The sequence below is a fragment of the Anomalospiza imberbis genome, chromosome W, assembly GCF_031753505.1.
Source record: "Anomalospiza imberbis isolate Cuckoo-Finch-1a 21T00152 chromosome W, ASM3175350v1, whole genome shotgun sequence".
Lineage (NCBI taxonomy): Eukaryota > Metazoa > Chordata > Aves > Passeriformes > Viduidae > Anomalospiza > Anomalospiza imberbis.
In genome coordinates, this window is record NC_089720.1 from 671909 (window position 1) to 697854 (window position 25946).

The window sequence follows — 25946 nt, forward strand, 5'->3', positions numbered from 1 at the left end:
GAATGTATGGCTCTACGCAGATATTTACGATATGTATTATGCTAGGTTGGAAAGTTATGCTGTAGTAACATTTTAATAATATAGTAAATGTAGTTTTGTAATTGAAATTAAGCTTCAGTAGTTAAAATAGAAAATATGTGTGTGTGTGGTATTCGTTTTGCTCAAGAGAAGAAGAAGATAATCAAGGAATTCTTCACACAGAGATAACAATTACAAAAACCCCTAAATCTTCCAGAGGAGAGGAATTTATGGCTTTCCTTATCAACAAAAAACCGAACTTCTCCAAACTCGACTTAGACTCCAAGGCGCCTGGGATTAACAGGAATTCCTCAACAAGTACCGGACAAACGTCTTGTTTTAAATAAATATATGCATATTCATGAAGTGATTTGTGTATGCAACAGGTTACCCCTCTTAAGGAGGGAATTCTTTTTATCGGGGTCCTTCTCCTGGCTCACTTTTGTCCAGAGAGAGGTACCCAGCCCGGGCTGTAACTTTTTGCTGTTATTGTCTCTTTAATTGTCCTAACTCTAATTGTTTAATCTTTATTACTATATTTGTATTATTTTTTTTTTCCATTTTATTTTTAGTAAACTTTTATAAATTTTTAAAACGAGTGATTGGCGTTTATAACAGGTTACAAGCTGTCTTTGAAATAATCAACCAGACAGCTACAGCTCGACCATCTTGCTGACCAATCCACTCAGATGAGGAATGCAATATTTCAACATCAGATGGTATTAGATTATCTATTACCAGAAGCAAGGGGGAGTGTGTGGAAAATTAAATTACTGTAACTGCTGTTTGCAAATAGATGACAATGGAAAAGTGGTGAAACAAATAACAAAGGAAATAAGAAATTTAGTTAATGTACTGGTCCAAATGTAGAAGGGATGGGAATGGGACATGTTTTTGTGGTTACCTGGTGGACTATGGGTTAAACGAATGCTTTTTTATCCTCTTATGTACTGTAGCAACTCTCATCTTTTTACCATATATGATCCCTTGCTTGGTGCAACTTATTCAACATGTGATCAAGGAGATGCAGGTAGTAGCCAGGCCTACTAATCCAGAAATTACTACAAAAAGACAGAAAATTATGTCACTGCAAATAATTGCAAAACCAAAAAGAACCCAAGAACAGAAAGTGAAGTCAATGATAACTAAGGTTTGTAAAGACAATTACTGAGAAAATAAGATCAGGAGGGCTTGAAAGGCATGAGAAGGAGGTGTCTTTACAAACAAACTGTGGGCCTGATGGTAGATAAGGCCAGATATGGAGAGGTGAAAGAAGCAATGGGGGGAACCATAAATTCCACAGGAATTCCACTAATTGACACAGATTGTTGCTCACCCAAGGATGTGCTAAATCTCTGGATTTAGAGAAAATGACCAGAGACACAAAGAAAAAGAAAAATGGGGCGGGGAATATATTAGAAGGGATCTTAGGTATTAGGTATTTCAGGAAGTCTGTACCTCTCAAGTACCTCAGCCAATGGGGAAAGAGAGAGGGAAATTCAGCTGGCAAATTAGGATAAAAAGGAGGCTACGTCCCCTAAAAATTTGAGAGACCCCAGGGGAAATGTCCTATGGCCTCTCTCTTTATTCGGATAAAGTTACAGGACTCCTCTGTCTGCTTTTTGGACATAAACTTCTGGTGTTCGTGGATTAACTTTCCTAACAATTTGAGAGAAGGAGAAAAAAAAAAACAATTTTGTCCGGAACATTTTATATTTGGTACAGAACTCACTGGTCACTGTAGCAGTCAGAGGCCCTGCAAGGCCTCCCTGGCGGTTACCCGCCTAAGACAAGAAATGCAGAGTCATGATGAGTGGACCAAAGTAGCCCCTCTTCCTTCCTTGGACCCTTGTTATCTCTCTGTAAGGCTATAGGTTGTATTCTCCTCAACCCTGGCCATTGAACAATTTCCAACACATCAGTACCCTATATAAACCCCCATCTCTGCCCAGTTCAGCAGAAGAGCTGTCACTGGAACCCTTTGCAAGACCCCGATAATAAAGACACCACTGCAGAATTCCACACAGGCTTCTCCTCTCTCAATCCCTGCGTCTGCCGAGGCACCTTTGCGAGCTCAGAGCTGAAATCACTTAAGAGCTGAACTCACAGAGCTGAAATCACTCAAGAGTGCTCGCTAAGGTTGCCTGCGGCTGGGAGCTAGCCCGAGGGGCCCAGAAAGGTTGTGCCTCATCAGCATAGTGCTATCCGGGACACCTACGGCGGAAGCTGCCCGGGGGGCCAGACGGACCCCCGGGACCCCACGCCGCGATACGTGGCCGCCCGAACGGGTGAACTGGCATCCCGGTACTCCTGAGAGCAGCATCTCTTTGTGGATCGTTACTGCCTTGGGCCCGCCACGACTCTCTGAGGGTGAATTCTCCGTTATAGAAGAAGTTAACTGGAAGAGGTGTCCAACGAACCTGAATATCACGATCTAGGACAAGGACCTCAGGAGCTGGACAAGCAGACCACCACCCAGCAGTCTTGGACCTTGTGAAAAATGCATATTTTATGATTGGCTTTTCGCAAATATTAAATTGAATACTATATGTATTATGTTATATTGATTAGAAGTGCTGTATTAACATTTTAATAGTATGGTAAATGTAGTTTTGTAGTTAAAATAGAGCCTATGTATGTGGGGGTTTTTTTACTAGCTCAAGCAAGAGATGAGATAATGAAGAAACTCTTCACACAGAGATGACAATGATGGGGGCCCACAAAGAATTACTGCCTCCTTATCGGAAAAGACAAACATTCTTCCACCTTCTCTCCGTCTTTATGGAACCACCAGGATTAAGGGGAAGAAGTTGACAAAAACCAGAAAAGTTCTTAATTTGCAAGGAATTTATGCATCATGTATGAGCTGTATGAATATGCAACAGGCTACTGCTTTTAAAGATTATTCCTTTGTTCACAAGGCATGCTTATTGGGCTTAAGTGCCCGAGAGCATCCGGACGTCCGTAATTCTTTGCTTTTTATTGTCTTGTAATTGTCCTAACTCTAAATTTTCATTACTCTAATTGTATTACTATTTTTATAACTATTTTATTATTATTAAACTTTTAAAATTTTAAAAACCAAGTGATTGGCGTTTATAACAGACCTGTTATATGTAACGGGTATAATTCGCGCCATTTTTAGCATGATATATATAATATTAAACATTTGTTAGAATGTACCCGTTTGTATTAGACGCCCCCCCACCCTCTCAGGCATAACCAGGTGTGTGTTGAAAACCGATTTACAAGTAAAAGGATGTGGCTCGCCAGGAGATGGGCCTTATCTGAAGCACCCAGGCGCTGATCATCACGTGAACGACCCGAGATGGATATCAGGAAAATCCCCTGGGCTAATACATGTGAATACCGTGTTCCCGTAAATTTCATCAAGGGTTTCAATGACCTTGTGAAGCGATTTGCGGAATAAATAAGTAGACTCCATGTGAAAAATGCATATTATATGGCTCTACGCAGATATTTACGATATGTATTATGCTAGGTTGGAAAGTTATGCTGTAGTAACATTTTAATAATATAGTAAATGTAGTTTTGTAATTGAAATTAAGCTTTAGTAGTTAAAATAGAAAATATGTGTGTGTGGTATTCATTTTGCTCAAGAGAAGGAGAAGATAATCAAGAAATTCTTCACACAGAGATAACAATTACAGAAACCCCTAAATCTTCCAGAGGAGAGGAATTTATGGCTTTCCTTATCAACAAAAAACCGAACTTCTCCAAACTCGACTTAGACTTCAAGGCGCCTGGGATTAACAGGAATTCCTCAACAAGTACCGGACAAACTTCTTGTTTTAAATAAAAAAAATGCATATTCATGAAGTGATTTGTGTATGCAACAGGTTACCCCTCTTAAGGAGGGAATTCTCTTTTATCGGGGTCCTTCTCCTGGCTCACTTTTGTCCAGAGAGAGGTACCCAGCCCGGGCTGTAACTTTTCTGCTGTTATTGTCTCTTTAATTGTCCTAACTCTAATTGTTTAATCTTTATTACTATACTTGTATTAATTTTTTTTCCATTTTATTTTTAGTAAACTTTTATAAATTTTTAAAACAAGTGATTGGCGTTTATAACAAATGGTAGCAGAGGATGGTTATCAATACCTCGCTGTGGGTACTGTAGGAGAATTAGAGTGAGAAGACGCGTCCTGCCCTGATTAGGCAGCCTCGCTCTGTTCCCCTGGTGTGACCACAGAACGCAGGCTAAGATCCGATGGACAAAAAGAGACAGTAAAGCAAAGAAAAGGGAAAGAATTCCTAAACCGCGGTAATTAGCCCCTAAGACCAAAGTGTACACGAAGAACAAAGACCCAAGGACAAGGGATAGGTAAGTATTTGTTGGGATGAATGTGTGAATGGAGTGGATAAGGGGGGGATGAATGTGTGTGAATGAGAGGCGGGCTGGTTACCCTAGACCTGCTAAGTGGGTGCGGTAATCTCCCATGCTGCGTTTCCCTCTTTTTCGCGAGAAAAGCGGCCAGTACAGAGACGAAGCGAATGATAAAAGAGTGAGAGAATCCCCCCGGGAAAAATTTAGATTGGGTCTCGGGGAAGGAGTGGGACCCCTTGAAGACAAGAAGCCGAGGGTGTTCCTGGTATAATCCATTGGGGAAAATGAGAAGGTAAAAAGGGGGGGCCTTTAAAATTTTTTTGCTAGGTTGAATTGAATGGGCTGGGTTGAGGGATTAATATTCAAGAGCACCCAGGGTTGAATGAAAGTCTGCTGGGTTGAGATATTAATCTTCAAGAGCACCCAGGGTTGTTGCTGGGTTGAGATATTAATATTCAAGAGCACCCAGGGTTGTTCCTGGGTTGAGATATTAATATTCAAGAGCACCCAGGGTTAAATAAAAGTCTGCTGGGTTGAGATATTAATATTCAAGAGCACCCAGGACTGAGTAAAATTTTGCCGGAGTGAGGGTACACCCGAGAGAATCTGGGGTTGGGAACAACACAGCCGGATTGTTATAAACGCCAATCACTTGGTTTTTAAAATTTTAAAAGTTTAATAATAATAAAATGGTTATAAAAATAGTAATACAATTAGAGTAATGAAAATTTAGAGTTGGGACAATTACAAGACAATAAAAAGCAAAGAATTAAGGACGTCCGGATGCTCTCGGGCACTTAAGCCCAATAAGCATGCCTTGTGAACAAAGGAATAATCTTTAAAAGCAGTAGCCTGTTGCATATTCATACAGCTCATACATGATGCATAAATTCCTTGCAAATTAAGAACTTTTCTGGTTTTTGTCAACTTCTTCCCCTTAATCCTGGTGGTTCCATAAAGACGGAGAGAAGGTGGAAGAATGTTTGTCTTTTCCGATAAGGAGGCAGTAATTCTTTATGGGCCCCCATCATTGTCATCTCTGTGTGAAGAGTTTCTTCATTATCTCATCTCTTGCTTGAGTTAGTAAAGAAAAAACCCCCACATACATAGGTTCTATTTTAACTACAAAACTACATTTACCATACTATTAAAAATGTTAATACAGCACTTGTAATAATATAACATAATACATATAGTATTCAATTTAATATTTGCGAAAAGCCAATCATAAAATATGCATTTTTCACACGGATAGAGGGGTATCCAAGAACACCGGGACTGGCCAGGGACACCTAAACGTGTAATAGGTGTTAAAATTAAAAGGTACCTTGTTGTTGTGATTGTTTTGTTGTGTGTGAGAGCAGGTGAAAAATAAAGTTGAGTAAATGTGGACGAATGAAAGTATATGTAATGTAGATTGTTTATTTTAGGCTTTATTATAGTTCCTTGGAGTAAAGTGTATTGTATTGAAAAGGAGTGTGAGAAAAAGGAGGTTTTTTTAAATATAGTTGAAAGAAAAGTGGTATTTAGGTAGTGAGAGGAAAGTGAAAAACAGAGGCAGGGGGTGAATAGATAAGATCTTGAAAAATGGGACAGAAATCCAGTAAAGAGAATACAGGAAAGAAAAAAAGGAGTAAGAAATTATCAACAAAAATACCCCAAGATAGTCCTCTGGGAGTTATGATAGCCAACTGGGAAAAAAACCCTTGTACAAAAAAAAAAGACAAAGTAAAGATGATACAATTTTGTATGCTTGAATGGCCAACAAAGGAAATAAGATCTGACCACGTTTATTGGCCTAGATATGGTTCTTTTGAGAAATGGATTTGTCAGGCTTTAAATGTATTTGTAAACTCAAAGGAACCGTTTAATTCAGAAAAAAGAGAATATGCCACGTGTTGGACAAGGCATTTTAGGAAAGTAAAAATCTTTAAGGTATCAGAAATCCCCGAAACAAAACAAGAAAGAAAAAAAGGGAAAGAGAAGGGAGGGGAGCAAGAGGAAAAAAGAGGAAAAGAAAAAGAATGGGATCCTTTAGAAATGTTACCTCCTCCCTTCCCATTCGCGCCTGCACCGCCTGCGGCCCCAGCACCGGTTTCGGGTCCCAGCGAGCTGCTCCCCTCAGCTCCGCCAGCCCCGGTGCCGGTGCCTGTCCCGGTTCCTGCGCCTACCCCAGGCTCTAGCTCGCCACGTGTTCCTGCCCCGGTTCCCGTGCCCGCGGCGGTGGCTCTGCAGGCTCCCGCCCCGCTGCCCGCAGCAACCCCCCTGGTCCCTGTTTCGCCGCCTGCCGCGTCGGTACCGGCCCCCGCCTCGCTGCTGGCGGCTGCCCGACCGGCCCCCTCCCCACCCTGCCCGGTTCGCCCGCGGCTGGTCCGCTGGCCGCGCCCGGCGGGCTCCCGTTAGTCCCGGCTGTCCCGTCTCTGGCCGCTTCTCGCGCAGCGGTTTTCTCGGCCCCATCCCCCGCGGTTTTGCCCGTTCCGGCTACACTGGGCGCTACCGCCGCTGCCCTGCCTCTGCTGGGAGCGGCCGTCTCAGCCGCCATGAGCCACGTGGAGGCTGACCGCACTCCCATCCGGGATCCCCCGGAAATGCTGCCCCCTTCAGCAGTTCCGGCAGCAAACCCCGCCCATGATCCGCCTGTGGAGGACCTGGCCTCTATGGTATGTCCTCCTCACACCGCCCTTCCTGCCCCGAGTCCCGTTCCCTTGGAAACCGCAGCTCCGGTTCCAAGGAGCTCCCTGTCCCTGGAAGATGCTCCTTATAAAAATACTAGAGGTGCAGTTAAGAGGCAGCTTTCTCCTGACTTTTCCTCACCACACGAAAATAAGGCTACAGAAAAATACGGGGAGAAAGAAATTGGTCTATTTCCACTGAGAGAGGTCCCGATGGGAGGGGGTTGGACTGGATTTGTGAATGCTCCCCTGACTTCTTCCGAAGTCAGAAATTTTAAAAAGGAAATCAAAGGGATTTTAGAAGATCCCATTGGCACAGCTGAACAACTGGACCAATTTTTAGGTCCAAACATTTACACTTGGGAAGAGATGCAGTCTATAATGAAGATACTATTTTCTCAGGAAGAAAGGGAGATGATCAGAGTTGCAGGCATAAAAGCCTGGAATAAGGAACATCCACAGGGGCCCTCTGGAGAAGAAATAATGCCAACTGAACCTCCGGGGTGGGGTCAGAATAGTGAGCAAGGGAGAAAACTTATGAATGACTATCGCAATACAATAATCAAGGGAATAAAACGGGCGGCACCTCGAGGGCAAAATGCTAAAAAGGCTTTTGAGGCACAGCAGGGGAAAGAAGAGACTCCAACTGAATGGTTAGACAGACTTAGGAGAAATATAAAACAATATTCCGGAATAGATCCTGAAACTGGTGTGAGAAAAGCTTTGTTAAGGATTATCTTTGTTACAAACGCTTGGCCAGATATTAGAAAGAAATTAGAAAAAATTGAGGATTGGCATGATAAACCATTAGATGACTTATTAAAGGAAGCTCAGAAAGTTTATGTCCGGAGAGATGAAGAAAAAGCTAAACTGAAGGCAAAAATTATGGCAGTCACCATGAGAGAAAACAATTACAAGAAAAATCAAAAACACACAGGCACTGCTCCTAAATATGAAGGTCATAGAGACAGAGGAACAGAAAAGAATAAAACCCCAATACAAACCAAACCTCAGGAGCATTTTAAGAATGTCTGTTTTTACTGTCAGGGCGAAGGACATTATAGGAGGGACTGTCCTAAGCGGGCAAAAGATCTGAAAATCTTCAAAGAGATGAGCACAGAAGAAGAATAGGGATGTCAAAGGCTCTATTTTCTAGGGGACAGATACCATCTGGAGCCTGTGATAACTTTAAAAGTAGGCCCCCAAGAAGAAGAATTGGAATTTGTGGTAGATACCGGTGCAGAAAGAACCTGTTTGTTAAATATTCCAAAAGGTTATAGTGTAAGTAAAGATACTGTAAAAGTAACAGGAGCAAAAGGAGAGAGTTTCACTGTGCCTGTCATTAAAGATGTGGTAATGGAGGGAGAAACTAGATTTTGGATGGGGGATGTTTTGTTGGTCCCAGGAGCAGGTAGTAATTTATTGGGACGAGATTTTCAAGTGAAATTAGGAATAGGAGTTATACCAGAAGATGGGAAGATGACAGCTAAAGTGCTAAGATTAGGCCAAGAAGATGAAGAGAAAATCAAAAAGGAAGTTTGGGCTGGTGAAGGAAATAGGGGAGGATTAAATATCGATCCCATAAAAGTCACAATTGAGAGAGAAGATTGTCCCATACATGTGCGTCAGTATCCTATCTCATTAGAAGGACGGGAAGGTTTGAAGCCAGTAATAGAAGGGCTAATAGAGGATGGGACATTGGAACCTTGTATGTCTCCTCACAATACCCCTATTCTCCCAGTAAAGAAGTCTGATGGGAGTTACAGGCTGGTACAAGATTTAAGGGAGGTTAACAAAAGAACTCGGACTCGCTACCCAGTGGTACCAAATCCCTATACTCTCCTAAGTAAGGTCCCTCCCCAGCATCAGTGGTTTAGTGTAGTGGATCTTAAAGATGCTTTTTGGGCTTGCCCATTAGCCACGGAGAGCCGAGATATCTTTGCCTTTGAATGGGAGGATCCACAAACTGGGAGAAAGCAGCAATTAAGATGGACGAAATTACCACAGGGATTTACAGAGTCCCCGAACTTATTTGGGCAAGCTTTAGAAATGATATTACAAACTTTCCCCACTCCCCCTGGGATACAAATTCTCCAATATGTGGATGATCTTTTACTATCGGGGGAAATTGAAGTGGAAGTCAGAGAGGCTACTATAAAACTCTTGAATTTTCTTGGGGAAAAAGGATTAAGGGTATCAAAAGGGAAGCTGCAATTTGTGGAACCAGAGGTAAAATATCTTGGACACTTAATAAGTAAAGGTAGTCGGAAGCTCAACCCAGAAAGAACTGCATGATTTTTATCCCTTCCCCCTCCCTCTTCCAAAGGGGAGATCAGAAAACTACTCGGGTTATTGGGATATTGTAGACTATGGATTGAGGGATATACACAGGCAGTAAAATTTTTGTATGAAAAATTGATAGGGGGAGATGATATAAAATGGACCAAGGAAGATGATGATAAATTAGGAGAACTGAAGTTAAAACTGGCCTCAATACCTGCTTTAAGCTTACCTTCACTAGCGAAACCCTTTTATCTGTATGTGAATGCAGAAAAGGGGGTGGCTCATGGGGTTCTGGTTCAGGAATGGGGGGGAGTAAAGAGACCAGTGGCTTATTTATCAAAGATGTTGGATCCAGTGAGTCATGGCTGGCCAGTATGTATTCAAGCTATAGCAGCTACTGCAATCCTGGTGGAAGAAAGTCGTAAACTGACTTTTGGAGGTAAACTAATTGTGTGCACACCTCATGCAGTACGAAATGTGTTAAATCAAAAGGCTGAAAAATGGTTGACAGACTCTAGGATGTTAAAATATGAAGCAATCTTGATAGACAGTGATGACTTAACACTAGAAGTAAACAGAAGTTTAAATCCAGCTCAATTTTTATATGGGGAACCAACAGATAATCTAATACATGATTGTCTAGAAATTATCCAATACCAAACAAAGGTTCGAGAAGACCTTGAAGGACAAGTCCTTTCAGAAGGGGAGATAATTTTTGTGGATGGTTCCTCCAGGTGTCTACAAGGAAAAAGAATGTCAGGGTATGCAGTAGTGGATGGGAAAAACATGCAAACTATTGAAAAGGGGAAATTACCTTCAAACTGGTCAGCTCAAACCTGTGAATTATATGCTCTAAAAAGGGCACTAGAATATTTAGCACACAAAAAGGGAACTATATATACTGATTCAAAGTATGCCTTTGGAGTAGTACATACCTTTGGAAAAATTTGGGAAGAAAGAGGATTGCTTAATTCAAGGGGAAAAGGATTAGTACATGAGGGGCTCATTTTAGAGGTTTTAGAAGCATTAAGATTACCAGAAGAAATAGCTGTAGTACATATTAAAAGTCACCAAAAGGGAGTGACTCCAGAAGTAAGAGGAAATAATTTGGCAGACCAGGAAGCTAAGGATGCAGCAGAAAACGGAGCTGAAAGAGTTATGCTAATATTAACTCCAAATGAGGAGAAACTGGAAATTCCAAAATTTAGTGAAGCAGAGGAAAAAGAATTAAAGGAGATAGGAGGTGAACAAGATGAATCAGGGAAATGGAAACTTCCTGCTGGAAGACAATTACTTAATAAAATACTTACTAGAAGAATATTAGAAAACATGCATCAGAAAACTCACTGGGGTACTCAGGCTCTGTGTGATCACTTTCTAAGGAACTATGGGTGTATTGGGATTTTTGGAATAGCAAAGAAAGTAACTGAAAAATGTATAACTTGCCAAAAGATAAATAAAAAGGTAATGAGGAAAACCACATTGGGAGGTCGGAAATTAGCTCTTAGACCATTTCAAAGTATCCAAGTAGATTTTACTGAACTTCCTCAAGTTCAAAGATGGAAGTATTTATTAGTAATAACAGACCATCTAACTCATTGGGTGGAAGCGATTCCCACTGCCAAGGCCACAGCCAACGTGGTAAGTAAAACCCTTTTGGAACAGATTATTCCAAGATACGGAATGGTTAATAGGATAGACTCAGACAGAGGAACACACTTTACGTCAAAAGTATTACAACAATTAATTCAGACCTTAGGGATAAAATGGGAGCTACACACCCCATGGCATCCACAAAGTTCCGGCCGAGTAGAGAGGATGAACCAGACTCTAAAAAGAACTTTAACTAAATTAATAGTTGAAACCCGAATGTCATGGGTACAATGCCTACCTTTAGCCTTACTGAGGATCCGAACACAACCCAGGTCAGACCTGGGAGTGTCACCTTATGAAATGATGTTTGGATTACCTTTTCTGACCACCCAACATGAAAATGCTACCTATGAGGTAGGGGAAAAGAGTGTTAAAAGATATATTAACCCCATTGCAAAAACTCTTGAAAATTTGAGGTTAAAAGGAATAATCCCCCAAACCACACCTTTAGACTTTAAAATCCATAATATTCACCCAGGAGAATGGGTGTTGGTAAAAACATGGAAAGAACAATCTTTAACTCCACAATGGGAAGGTCCTTTTCAGGTACTGCTGACGACCGAGGCTGCGATCCGGACCAGGGAACGAGGGCGGATCCACGCCAGCAGAATCAAAGGACCTGTGGAAGAACTTAAGGAGTGGACGATAACCTCTGAACCGGGTGATATAAAACTGACTCTTAAATGGGGAATGGGTGGTAATGAACTGGGAAGACCTGAATGATCCAAGAAATATACACAGGATCACACCTGACTGGGAAGTAAGACCGAGCTTACATCAGTGGTTTCAAATACCGCCTGGACAAACTTTGAGGTGCCTCCCGTACCCTCCTTGGGAAAGAATACTGCTACCACAGACAAGAGGGTCGGGACTGTTTCGGACAGAAAACTCCTGTATTTTGGCCTTAGCCTGTGATTTATACAAAGAGGAAGGCAAATTACAACCTCAATCAGTGCCACGTAATATACCCTGTTTGATTCACCCAAATACTGGGCATGTTAGTTGGGTTAAATGTAAATGTTTGAATTGTGGGAATAATTGGTATTGTAGTTCACACAACCGACGCCCCCATTGCAAGAAGTGTCGAGTGTCAACTAGATCCCCTATCCAAGTAGAGCTCGAAACAACTGAAATAATAACTTTGTTTTGTGGATGGGAATTATTAGTGCCTGTTGAATGGGAAATAGCTGAGGAACAGTGGGAGACCACCGTTAAGGAGTGTCAAAAACGATTTGCCTGGAAATTAGCTAAGAGAAAGTGACAAGAGAAGAGAGGGCAAGACCAGATTGGCCTCTATAATCGCCACCAAGAAGATCACATACACCTGCTGTGGGTTGCAACCCCATAGGCATGGGAGGTGGGAGTATAAGCCATACTGGACCTCTCCTTTTTCTGTCACTCATTTTCTGTCTTTTCCCTTTTGGGATATTGACAAAGCCATGCTACAGGTGTTACCAGAAGCTGTATATGGAAAGACACCGAGGCTCCTTTTTTATCTCGCACACTCATGTCAACAGTCACTGTTATAACCCATCCAAATTAGGAAACTGCATGCACAATGGACAAAAGTACTGGATTACTGAGAATCCAGGAATAAGTGGTAACAGGGCGGGAAGTGAATGCCCAAAAGGGGAAAAATGGATTTGTTTCACATACGCTATTGGGAATAAAGCACAGGATTTGGTAAAAGAGCAATTGATAAACAAAAAGGCTAAGCCGGCACCACCACCTAAACCTGTACCAATCTCACTTGACAATTTGTATACAAAACTGGAACAACAATTAGAAAAAGAGATAGATATTTCGAGGATGGGTAAAAATCAATTTGTAGAATTGGGAGAAAGAATAAGTAAGGAACTTAACATAACCAATCGTTGGGTCTGTGGAGGGGCCCTGATGTCAGAAGAATGGCCATGGAAAGGCAGCAGCTTAGGCCCAATTGAGCTCCTTAAGTTGAACCAGACAAGTATAAGGGGAGAAAACCGACCAGAGGGGTGGGTTTTGAGTTCAGTAGTCATAGGGGAAGAATGTCTTTGGCGCAATGGGAAAAAGTTCCTTCATGAAGTAGGAAAAACTCCCTGTAAAAGATATAAGGTTAGTAATGGAACTTCTGTATGGTGGGTCCCAGAAGAACCTACCATGTATTGGACCCAGGAAAAAGTAAAAGAAGGAAATTGTGAGTATAATAATGAAATCAGGCTTTTTCAGTGTAATGATACAGGAAAAAATCCTTATGTTGGCATCCCAGAGATCTCTAAATTTTGGGAGAATATAGATGAGCAAACATTTGACTATTGGAAAGCTCCAGATGGCTTATTCTGGATATGTGGAAAAAAGGCATACCCAAAACTTCCCTCTCAGTGGAAAGGGAGTTGTACTCTGGGAGTCATACAGCCAGGATTTTTTCTTTTGCCAGGGCCTGAAGGGGATCACTTAGGGATACCAGTTTATGAGGATCTAAAAAGAAACAAGAGAAACTTAATTGGAGGGTTCCAAACATGGGGAGATGAGGAATGGCCCCCTGAACGTATATTGGAAACATAGGCCAGCCACCTGGGCACAAGATGGGAGTTGGGGATATCGAACCCCAATTTACATGTTAAATCACATTATAAGACTCCAAGCCGCTGTAGAAATAATAACAAACAAAACTGGTCGAGCAATGGCATTAATGTCAAGACAACAGACCCAAATCAGAGCAGCCGTGTATCAGAATAAGTTGGCTTTGGATTATCTATTAGCAGAAGAAGGGGGTGTTTGTGGAAAATTCAATACATCAGATTGCTGTTTAAAAATAGATGACAACGGAGATGCTGTCTTAGATATAGTCAATGATATCAGAAAAATAGCCCATGTACCAGTTCAAAGGTGGGAACCAATGCTGAATACTAGCTGGTGGGATAACGTGTTGGGAATAGAATGGTGGAAAAAGCTAGGCTTCTTCCTGTTATGCGCTACAGCTGGTCTAATATTTCTTCCTTGTTTGATCCCCTGTTTCATTCGACTCATCACCAGTGTAGTTCAAGGCATGCAATTAGTGACCATGGATCAAAAATTGGATACAACAAAAACGGTGCAAAAGATTATGGTATTAAAGAAACAAAATAATATAGAAGACCCCTTTCAAGAAGCTAGATTGATTTATGAAGAAAATGAACGAAAAATGAAGGCTAGAAAGCAGTAAATATTGCTCGAGCCAAAGTAATTATAAAAAGAAAGAGGAAGGATTGTGAAAAATGCAGAATATATGGCTCTACGCAGATATTTACTATATGTATTATGCTAGGTTGGAAAGTTATGCTGTAGTAACATTTTAATAATATAGTAAATGTAGTTTTGTAATTGAAATTAAGCTTCAGTAGTTAAAATAGAAAATATGTGTGTGTGGTATTCTTTTTGCTCAAGAGAAGGAGAAGATAATCAAGGAATTCTTCACACAGAGATAACAATTACAAAAAACCCTAAATCTTCCAGAGGAGAGGAATTTATGGCTTTCTTTATCAACAAAAAACCGAACTTCTCCAAACTCGACTTAGACTTCAAGGCGCCTGGGATTAACAGGAATTCCTCAACAAGTACCGGACTAATTTCTTGTTTTAAATAAAAAAATGCATATTCATGAAGTGATTTGTGTATGCAACAGGTTACCCCTCTTAAGGAGGGAATTCTCTTTTATCGGGGTCCTTCTCCTGGCTCACTTTTGTCCAGAGGGGTACCCAGCCCGGGCTGTAACTTTTTGCTGTTATTGTCTCTTTAATTGTCCTAACTCTAATTGTTTAATCTTTATTACTATACTTGTATTAATTTTTTTTCCATTTTATTTTTAGTAAACTTTTATAAATTTTTAAAACAACTGATTGGCGTTTATTACACTTTTTGTTTTGGTTTTTTTTTCCTCCTTTTTACTGCTGGGGAGGGCAAGGGAACTTACAGCAATGGGATCAAAATTCAGCAAATTAAAACGATCCCAGAACGAGAGAGATTTATATTTACAAATTCTAGAAATCCTAACTGCTAACATCTTTTCTTTCTCTAAAGGCAGTCTTTCAAAAACTAACTTGAAAATATTTATAATATGGATGCTTTCCCAGTTTCCAGATGCTAACACAAACATGATCGCTTCAGACTCTTTTTGGGATTTAGTAGTGTTATAAATGAAAAATGATCCAGCCAAATTAAAAAAATAAAAATAATTTATTTTAGAAATAGAGATCCAACTTAGCCAGCCACACGGAAAAGGACAGTGCCGAGCCTGGGATTGGCGCTGGGTGCAAGACACAGAGATCAGCCTCAGCAGAGGTTTCACTCTATGCCCCCACACCACCATCCTGGTACAAGCGATTTTTTTATAGGGAAAATTTTGCCTGAGGCCAGGATTTCGGCATTCAGTCCCTTGTTTCATTCAAAGTCCCATAAGTTGATGCGATTTCCTTCTCGGCGACAAGGTAGAGAAATTCAAAGTCTGGTGTAGTGGAAACTATTGATGAAATTTACGGGAACAGAGTATTCACATGTATCGGCCCGGGGGGATGATCCTGATGTCCATCTCGGGTCGTTCACGCGATGATCAGCGCCTGGGTGTCTCCATATCGCCTCAGATAAGGCCCATCTCCTGGCGAGCCACATCTCCTCTCTTGTAAATGGTTTCAACACACACTTAGTTTTGCCTGAGAAGGGGGGGGCTTCTAATGCCAAGAGGTACATCCTAACAACTATTTAACATTATATATATATATGAAGCAAGAAAATGGCGCGAATTATACCTGTTACACATAACAGTAGGGACAAGAATATATGCTTTCCAAACTAAAGAAATTTTTTCGGTAACTAAATACTTGCCTCTGTTTCACTCTGTCACTAAAGCAGTAGAAAAAACTAACACAAGCAGCTGTACAGTATCTGAGGAAATTCCATTCTTATGTCTATCACCAGCAGGCACTGTCCATTGAAATGCGAATTCGCCAGATAACAGCCCTGTCTCAGCCGCGGTACCCCTTCCTGGGATGGGGAACAGGGGAATCGCGCTGCCCCCACCCACCCTTCCTGCACTCGCGGGGTCCGCGGAGCCCGCCCATCCCTCCGCCCCCCCACCGGACGCGGCAAGCGCGGGTTCAGCGCCCTCGGTTACGCAATGCGCGACACGGTGCTCGCACTGCCCGCCCGCCTCATGCACGGGTGTAATCGCGTCGGTCTCGATCGGGTCCGCCCCGCCTTGCTCCAACACCTCCGTGCAGCCCGCCGCGCCCCCCGCCGCGTCACCTCCTACCCCCGCAGCCGTTCCTCTCCCCCCCGCCACCGTGCCCCTCACCCCCGCCGCGGGTCTCCTCACCCCCGTTACCACCCCTGCCTGCCTGCCTGCCTGCTGCAGCCCCAGCGAATCTCTCTGCACCCCCCGTGGTGCCCGCGGCAGCAGCTCCCCCGAACCCCACCGCCTCCGCTCCCCCACCTCTCCCTTGCCTGTATTCCCAAGCGCTGCATCCACCCACCCACCACAAATGCCCCGCTAACGGCACCTCTGAGACCCCCCATGGTGGCACCCCACTCCTCCACGCGCCGCAGCCCTGCGCAGGCTGTGCCACACGTGGCGCTGCCATTACCCCCCCACTGCTGCCTCCCTCTAGCCAAGCCCAGCCAGCTGCCCCCCCACACTCTGTCCAGTCCCCCACACCCCTGCAAAATGTCGCTCCAACACGCCCAAAAAAGCATAGAGCACCTCCTGACCACACCTCATCAGAGGACAGTGAGTCTGAATCTGACATAGAAGAAATTGACCCATGGGCTCTAATTAAAATGGAAGCAACTCAGGGATGGGATTGGGAACTAGCTCAGAGAATTACTGCCTTCCCAGTAATTTATATAAAGGGCAAAAGAGGGAGGACCGCTAGAACAACGTGGGAAACTAACACAAATAAAGAACTGATACAACAACAAAATATAGCTAAAGAACAAGGTAGAAGTTCCCATATTTTCAGAAACTTCCTCGAAGCGCTTTTTTCCTCGCATATCCTTGTCCCTCACGACCTTAAAAACATTGCCAACTGCCTTCTTTCCCTGGCAGAATATATGCTATGGGAAAAACAGTGGAAAAGGCAATTAAAAACATTATCAGATATCTATGCTCAAGATGCAAATAGGCCAGATTTTACAGTCCAACAGCTGGCCGGAGAAGGGGATTTACAGAAACCCTCTGACCAAGCTGAAACCTTACCTAAGGCAGCACTACGAGACTTGGCTATTGCAGTGTGAAAAATGCATATTTTATGATTGGCTTTTCGCAAATATTAAATTGAATACTATATGTATTATGTTATATTGATTAGAAGTGCTGTATTAACATTTTAATAGTATGGTAAATGTAGTTTTGTAGTTAAAATAGAACCTATGTATGTGGGTTTTTTTTTTACTAACTCAAGCAAGAGATGAGATAATGAAGAAACTCTTCACACAGAGATGGCAGTGATGGGGGCCCATAAAGAATTACTGCCTCCTTATCGGAAAAGACAAACATTCTTCCACCTTCTCTCCGTCTTTATGGAACCACCAGGATTAAGGGGAAGAAGTTGACAAAAACCAGAAAAGTTCTTAATTTGCAAGGAATTTATGCATCATGTATGAGATATATGAATATGCAACAGGCTATTGCTTTTAAAGGTTATTCTTTTGTTCACAAGGTATGCTTATCGGGCTTAAGTGCCCGAGAGCATCCGGACTTCCGTAATTCTTTGCTTTTTATTGTCTTGTAATTGTCTTAACTCTAAATTTTCATTACTCTAATTGTATTACTATTTTTATAACTATTTTATTATTATTAAAATTTTAAAATTAAAAAAAAAAAACAAGTGATTGGCGTTTTTCACAGCAGCAAAAACCTTGCTTCTTACCCCAGATGACTCTATCCCTACCCAACACTTCTCTAGTATTAAACAAGGAGTGGATGAAAGCTTTATCAAGTTTGTAGACAGAATTAAAGAAGCTCTGGAAAAACAGATAGAGAGCACAGAAGCAAGAAAAGAACTGTTGTGCAAGCTTGCCTTGTCAAATGCAAATGAACAGTGTAAAACAATTCTGAGGGCCTTACCCCTGGATACAGAACCCACCATAGAGCAAATGGTGGAAAGTTGTACACGTCATATGTCCGCTGAAAACACAGTGGCCCAAGCAGTTGCTAAGGGTATTGCAGAAGGAGTTTCTGGTGCATTTGCAGCAGTAACTTCCAAAGACCTGGCCCGCGGCTATCACTGTGGGGAATTTGGACATTTTATAAAGGACTGTCCAGACAGGTCACCTACCTGAAATCCCCGTAACACCTACCAAAGACCCCAGAACCAGCAGCAATACCAACAGCATTCCGGAAACAACAAATCAAAAGCCATCCAGATCCAGTCACGTGTCATCCCAGCAGATTCCAGGCCACATGGAGAGGAACCAACCCACGGAGCGATACAGATGGGAACATGGTGCCAGTTGGTAACCACTTTATCCATTGACTTTAATAATAAGGATGTTTATCATGTTCCCACAGGCAAGCATGGGCCAAAAGGTGGTCCTTTTAACATTTTAATTATAGGGGACACTCTCCATGGCCCAGAGGAAATCTTTGTTGTTCCAGAGGTACAAACAGTGCACCCAGGACAAGAAATCTCTGTCCAGTTGTACTGCACGGACTTGCTATTTTTTCTTTCAAAGGAAACTCCTATTGCACAAGCCTTTTTGCTCCCAAAGAATCACAGGGAACAGCTTCCTCTCAATCCTACAGCAATGTGGGCACAAGTTGTGGGACCAAGTAAGCCTACCATTGAGTGCGGACTATCCTGCAGAGGACAAAAGATCCACCTACCAGGGATGCTGGACACCGTTGAGGATGTGACCATCATCGCTCGATCGGAATGGCCAGCACACTGTGAACTACAATCGGTTGCAGGCATGATTTCAGGATTGGTGGAGCCACAGTGTCTATGTGAAGCAAGCACAATATCCTCATCGAAGGGCCTGAAGGCAAGCTGGCAACCATCCTCCCATTTGTGGTAAGAGCTCCCATCACCCTTTGGGGCAGAGACATTCTATCCCAATGGGAAGCTTCCCTATGTATTCCCAGTCAGGATTTCTGACTGGGGCCACTGAGGAGTGTGCACTACCACATACCCCTTGGCTCACCTGGAAACGCCAAGACCCAATCTGGATCGACCAGTGGCCCCTTTCTAAAGTAAAACTGCGCGCACTACAAGCCCCTGTGGAAGAACAGCTCACCAAAGGTCACATAGTTGAGACCACCAGCCCTTGGAATTCTCCAGTTTTTGTGCTGCAAAAACCTGGGACGGACAGGTGGAGGCTCCTCCACAACCTTCGCAAAATTAATGCAGTCGTCGAGGACATGGGCCCCCTCCAGCCTGGCCTGCCTTCACCATCTATGTTGCCTCGAGACTGGACACTTGCCATCATAGATATCAAGGACTGTTTCTTCAGCATTCCGCTGCACCCCCAGGACGCTCCACGGTTTGCTTTCTCCGTTCCCTCTCTTAACAGAGAGGGTCCACTCAAAAGATACCATTGGTTGTATCTCCCCCAAGGATTAAAGGTCTCGCCTACTATATGCCAGTGGTACGTCGCTCACATCCTGTCTCCTGTTCGGAACCTATTTCCAGAGGCAATCATCTACCACTATATGGATGATATCCTGGTCTGTGCATCAGAAAAAAACTTACTTAGAAAAAGCAGTCAAAGGGACAATTGAAACCATAGAAAAAGAAGGGTTCGAGATCCGTGAGGACAAAATGCAATATACCAACCCATGGACTTATCTTAGATTCCTGATCCGAGAAAGGACAATTGTACCCCAGCAACTTGCCATCCGAGACGACCCAAAAACCCTGAGAGACTTACACAGTCTGTGTGGATCCATCAACTGGGTACGTCCCCTGCTAGGAATTACAACAGAGGACCTTGCTCCCCTGTTCAACCTCCTCCGTGGCAACCAAGATCTAGACTCTCCATGCACGCTCTCAACAGAAGCCCGAGACACCATCACCAAGGTCCAAGAAGCCCTGTCTTCACGCCAAGCCCATTGCTTCAAGCACAAGCTGCCTTTCCAGTTCGTCATCCTTGGAAAAGCACCTCGGTTCTATGGACTGATTTTCTAATGGGATCTTCAACTCCGAGACCCTTTATTGATACTGGAATGGATCTTTACAAACAACCAACCTTCAAAAACAATTACCACCTTCCAGGAAATAATGGGACATTTAATAAAAAAAGCCAGAACTCGCCTCCGCTCCCTTGCTGGGTGTGAGTTCACATGCATATATTTGCCACTGACCACTGGGGATCTGGAACATTTGCTGCAGACCAATGAAAACCTCCTATTTGCCCTAGACAGCTATACAGGCCAAATTTCCATTCATATCCCAAAACATAAACTTTTTAATGCAGTCTTTAATCTGACCCCAAAATTAGTCCAAAGTAAAACACCACTCAAAGCTCTAACAATTTTTACAGACAGCTCAGGGTCTTCCCACAAATCTGTAATGACTTGGAAGGACCCTCGGACTCGAAATTGGGAATCTGATATCCAGATATTGGAGGGATCTCCACAGATTGCAGAATTAGCAGCTGTTGTCAGAGCCTTTGAGAAATTCAAAGACGAACCCTTTAATCTGGTCACAGATTCTGCGTATGTCGCAGGTATAGCTATGAGAGCAGAACACGCTCTTCTCAAAGAGGTTTCCAATCCAAAGTTACACCAATTAATTTCGGCATTAACACGCTTAATCTCTCACAGAAATAAACCTTACCATATAATGCATGTGAGGTCACACACTGATCTCCCGGGTTTCATCACAGAAGGGAACAGGAAAGCGGATGCATTGGCCATGGCAATAGAAACTGCTAACATCCCTGACATCTTCACCCAGGCAAAGTTGTCACATGCATTTTACCATCAAAATGTACCTGCCCTTATTAGAATGTTCAAGCTTTCAAAAGATCAAGCAAAAGCTATTGTAGCCACTTGCCCGAACTGTCAAAATTACCAGATACCCTCTATGGGGACAGGAGTCAATCCCCGAGGACTGAACAGCTGCCAGCTGGGGCAGACAGATGTAACTCACTTCCCACCTTTTGGAAGGTCAAAATACATGCATGTATCGGTCGACACGTTTTTGGGAGCAATATTTGCTTCAATTCATCCAGGAGAAACTACACAGCACACCATAAAGCACTTCCTCCTTGCATTCGCTACCCTGGGAGTACCAAAACAAATCAAAACAGACAATGGACCTGCCTATACCTCTCGAAAGTTGAAACAGTTCTTCAGTGAATGGGGAATAGAACACAACAAAGGCATACCAGCAAATCCCACAGGACAATCAATCGTGGAAAGGACACATCAAACCCTCAAAAGAGTCCTCAATCAGCAGCGAAGAGAAACAAAAATCATATCTCCAGTTGAAAGACTTTGCAAGGCTCTCTACGTCATCAACTTCCTAAATGGTACAACATCAGAGCCTGACCCGCCAATACTTCGGCAGTTTGCAAATACCACCCAAGCAAAGCTCGCAGAGAAACCACCAGTGCTAGTGAAGGACCCAGAAACACATCACATTTCTGGGCCTTTCCAGTTGATTACTTGGGGTAGAGGGTATGCATGTGTTCTACCACCATCTGGTCCAAGATGGTACCCAGGAAAAAACATAAAACCATACCTAGGCAATGCAAACACTACTCCCCAATACAGTGACAAGAACTCACCGGAGTCAAATACAAGACCTCCTCCAAATCAGACAAGTTCTGCCTGGAGACGAAGACGTTGCCGAATGCCCACACACAGAAGAAAAGACCATCCCATCATGCGACAGCAGACAAAACAGAAAGTGGAACAACATTCTGCTGTAGCAGTTAAGCCATAAGCCAGACAGAGCCCGAACACAAATTGTTCTGTGAATGATATGTTATTACCCTCTATTACCCTTGTTTACCCTAAAAAACCCTATCGCTTTCCCTTCTTAACCCTTACCAAAAACCCCTAACCTTATACCCCCTCCCCCATCCTCAGCCAATATAGAAAAAAAAAAAAAAAAGGGGCAGAAGGAAAGGAGGAAAGGAACAAGGAAGAAAACCCTATCCTCCCACTATAAAGATAACAAATGTTGCTTATATTCCCTATCAGAAGCCCCATCCTTGTCCAAAGATGAAAATTATCTCCGTTGGTGCTGTCCTCACTGCTGCCTGGATGCTCTTCACCGTACCGTATGCCTTCGGCTGGATTAGCCCACAGCCTAGCCACAATGTCTGGGTAACCTTAGCAAAGACATTAAAACAGGATAACATGTGCTTATCCATGGGAAGCATTGATAACCCACTTTCCACATGTTTGGTAGGGATTCCATTCGCAGCAGATGACTGGCCCGTTTATAATTCCGAGCTCCTTCGCACCACAGATAAGAGACCCAATATGGTAGATACTTGGGACAAGTGGACAAAAATGTTGCCCAATGCTCAAGAGGAACCCCAGGAATTGGACCGGTTGGGGTCCTCCAAGGCAACATACTGCGTCAAATTTTACTTTAGACGTCCAAAGAACAATTGGCCAGAAATTGACCAGACAAAAAACACATACAGAAAAGACATATCACCCATTAACAAAGCCTATAACCCTCCAGACTGGTGTAATTACACTGCTTGGGTGATCTCTGTATCCTCTCTCCACCCCAAAGTATTACCTAAGGGAACGGTTCTCATCTATGGTGACAGAGTATGGGCTGAGATTCCCTCCCGCCTCCAGGGAGGTCCCTGTAGCCTTGGAAAACTTTCCACCCTCACTCCAAATATTACCTCGCTACATAATTGGAAAAAATAAAGCGAATTAAAATGCCACAAAAGATCCTACACGGAATTTGATGAAAATTGCAATCCAAAATTATACGATTGGAACAAACCAAAAAAGATTTCAGTCTCCCTATTCCTACCCTGGGTAGCTGCAGCTAAAGCTCTTGGTGAAATAAATCACTTAGGGTGCTGGCTCAGCAAGCAAGCCAACGCTACCTCTGCCGCCCTAAGCGATCTTTTAAAGGAAGAAGAAATCACGAGACATGCATCACTTCAAAATCGAGCAGCGATTGACTTCCTACTGCTCGCCCATGGACATGGCTGCCAAGACTTTGAAGGGATGTGTTGCTTCAATCTCTCTTCACGCTCGGAATCCATCCACGCAAACATCCAGAAAATGAAGGAACTTGTGAAGGACTTAAAAGTAGAAAGCAACCCAGACTGGGTCAATGACCTTTTCGGTCAATGGGGATTAACGGGATGTGTTGAATCTTTGGTTAAGGGAATATTGTGGATTTTCATTGCAATTGTCATTGTATTAACTATGTTCTCATGCCTTGTCTACTGTTTCAAAAGAACTATAGGGCACACCTTTTTACTAAATACAGAAATTGGAGTTGTAGCAGTCAGGGGCCCTGCAAGGCCTCCCTGGCGGTTACCCGCCTAAGACAAGAAATGCAGAGTCATGATGAGTGGACCAAAGAAGCCCCTCTTCCATCCTCAGACCCTTGTTATCTCTCTGTAAGGCTATAGGTCGTATTCTCCTCAACCCAGGCCATTGGACAATTTCCAACACATCAGTACCCTACATAAACCCCCATCTCTGCCCAGTTCAGCAGAAGAGCCGTCACTGGAACCCTTTGCAAGACCCTGATAATAAAGACACCACTGCGGAATTCCACACAGGCTTCTCCTCTCTCAATCCCTGCGTCTGCCGAGGCACCTTTGCAAGCTCAGAGCTGAAATCACTTAAGAGCTGAACTCACAGAGCTGAAATCACTTTGCAAGACCCTGATAATAAAGACACCACTGCGGAATTCCACACAGGCTTCTCCTCTCTCAATCCCTGCGTCTGCCGAGGCACCTTTGCAAGCTCAGAGCTGAAATCACTTAAGAGCTGAACTCACAGAGCTGAAATCACTCAAGAGTGCTCGCTAAGGTTGCCTGCGGCTGGGAGCTAGCCCGAGGGGCCCAGAAAGGTTGTGCCTCATCAGCACAGCGCTATCCGGAACACCTACGGCGGGAGCTGCCCGGGGGGCCAGACAGACCCCCGGGACCCCACGCCGCGATAGGTCACCATTCTGCCCAGTTTAATCATGGGGCTCTGGCACCTAGGCTTGTATACTTCTCCATATAAATGGTACAATTTGCCTAGGATATGGCTCTATTTTAGATAAGGGTCCTTGCTTTTGAATGTCTATTAGATCTGTACAGTGTGTGCTTGACACTTTTAAATCAAAATCAATACTGCTATAGCTTTCTTAAGCTGTTTTTTCAAACATGAAGCAAAATGCTGTACATGAAAATTGAGAGAAGCAAAATAATTTTTCCCATGAAAGCTATTTCACTATAATTTTAAACAAACCTCTCCTAAATCATTATCAAAACATGTTTCTTCACCTGCTTAACCAATTCCAGGATTGGAGATAAATACTGAAATTATTAGACACTTTCAAAAAAAAGGAAAAATAACTTCTGAATGAACAGTTGTTCTCTTTAGCCTCATTGTGCTCCCTGCCCTGTCTTTCAGCAGTACATTGTAGTCAGCAAAGCGATTTAACTGGACTGTTTGGCAGCTGTCAGGAGGTCCAGGAAGAAAGGTGTTCATTTTCAGGTGTTGGAAAATAACCATTTAGATTTTGCCCTTATTGCTAACTAATCTTTTGTTCCCAGTGAAGGCTGACAAAGTCTTTCAAGAGGGGATAAGAAATTACTCCTGCTTTCCTTGGCAGACACCTGTCTTTTAAACAGGACAGTTGCCCTTCTACAAGATATCAGAGGCTTGCAACCATGAGGCTTCTTCCCTTTGTCTGAAGAAGACCTCATCTACTATTACTTCATAATTGGGCAGTCCGTAGCCAATACTTATCCCAATGTTACACATGTTGATCTGCCCGCTAATCCTGATCCAAAAGCTCTTATCATCTATCCCTAGTCAGAGCTCCAGGCAACCTTGCTCCTCCCTCACAGCTCTCTCTTTGCCTTTCCAGCCTGTCCTTCCTGAAGAGCTAGTATCTAGCCATTGCAGCACTACAGTCCTGTGAGCCATCAAACCATCTCACTGCAATCCCAATGAGATTATACACCCCCAAGTGCATACAGGCCTCAAATTCTTCCTGTTTGTTTCCTATGCTGTGTACATTAGTGTACAGACACTTGAGAGAGGCCCACCATCATGCTGATTTTTGCAGAAAGGGTGTGAGCTTCCCTCATCATGCTGTCCTCTCAGCATGTCCTTATTTGTCCATGTATACTTAAAGTCAGCCCACTTCTGTCCTGCTTTATTGGTGTCAAGGTGTGTTTTGTCCACATTACCCTGAACCTTTTGCTTACCAACCTAGGCCACCATGCCCATGCTGGATCAAGTTTGCTGGCAGGACTTGTGACCCCATGGCAGACTGTGAGAGATGGTCCGAAGTTTCCTTCATTTGCCTCACAACCGTCGCAAGGACCCTGAAGACCCCTGACAGGAGTTCTGGCCTGGCCGAGGTGGATGCGGATGCTTGCCAAGTGACTGTTAGCAGGTGCACTCACTGTGCTTCTACAGAACATTGCATTCAAACAGGTTGTGACAAGCGGTGGCTTGTACCTGCATGCCTGCACCTGCTTCACAGACCAAGGGGCTCTTCACAATGGCCCATCAATCTTGCCCACCTTCTGGCCAGATGCCAGTCACTTTGGCTAAAGACTATATAAACTGTAACTTTTTGTGAAGACTTTGGTGCACTCCCATGGACGACAGCGAATCTATGTGGCTGGACCATTGAGGATCTTGTCTCAGCGGTGGTAGCTATATTCCCCTTCCCCTCTTTTCTCTCTATTCTTTATTTCCCTTTTCTGTCCCCTTTATTGCATTTGCTGTTGGTACCTAAATAAAGGTGCATTTGTTGTGATTAAACTGATGGTCCCCTGCTGTTTGCCTTTTTGCACTTTT

At 43.3% G+C, this 25946-nt stretch overlaps 1 long non-coding RNA gene across 1 annotated transcript; it reads left to right on the plus strand.

Moving 5' to 3' along the window:
- The first annotated feature begins 1455 nt into the window (after nt 1-1455).
- On the plus strand, nt 1456-25017 carry LOC137464325 (uncharacterized). The gene is made up of 2 exons (XR_010994188.1): nt 1456-1752; nt 24085-25017. It is a non-coding gene; the product is annotated as an uncharacterized lncRNA (long non-coding RNA).
- The last annotated feature ends 929 nt before the right edge of the window (nt 25018-25946 follow it).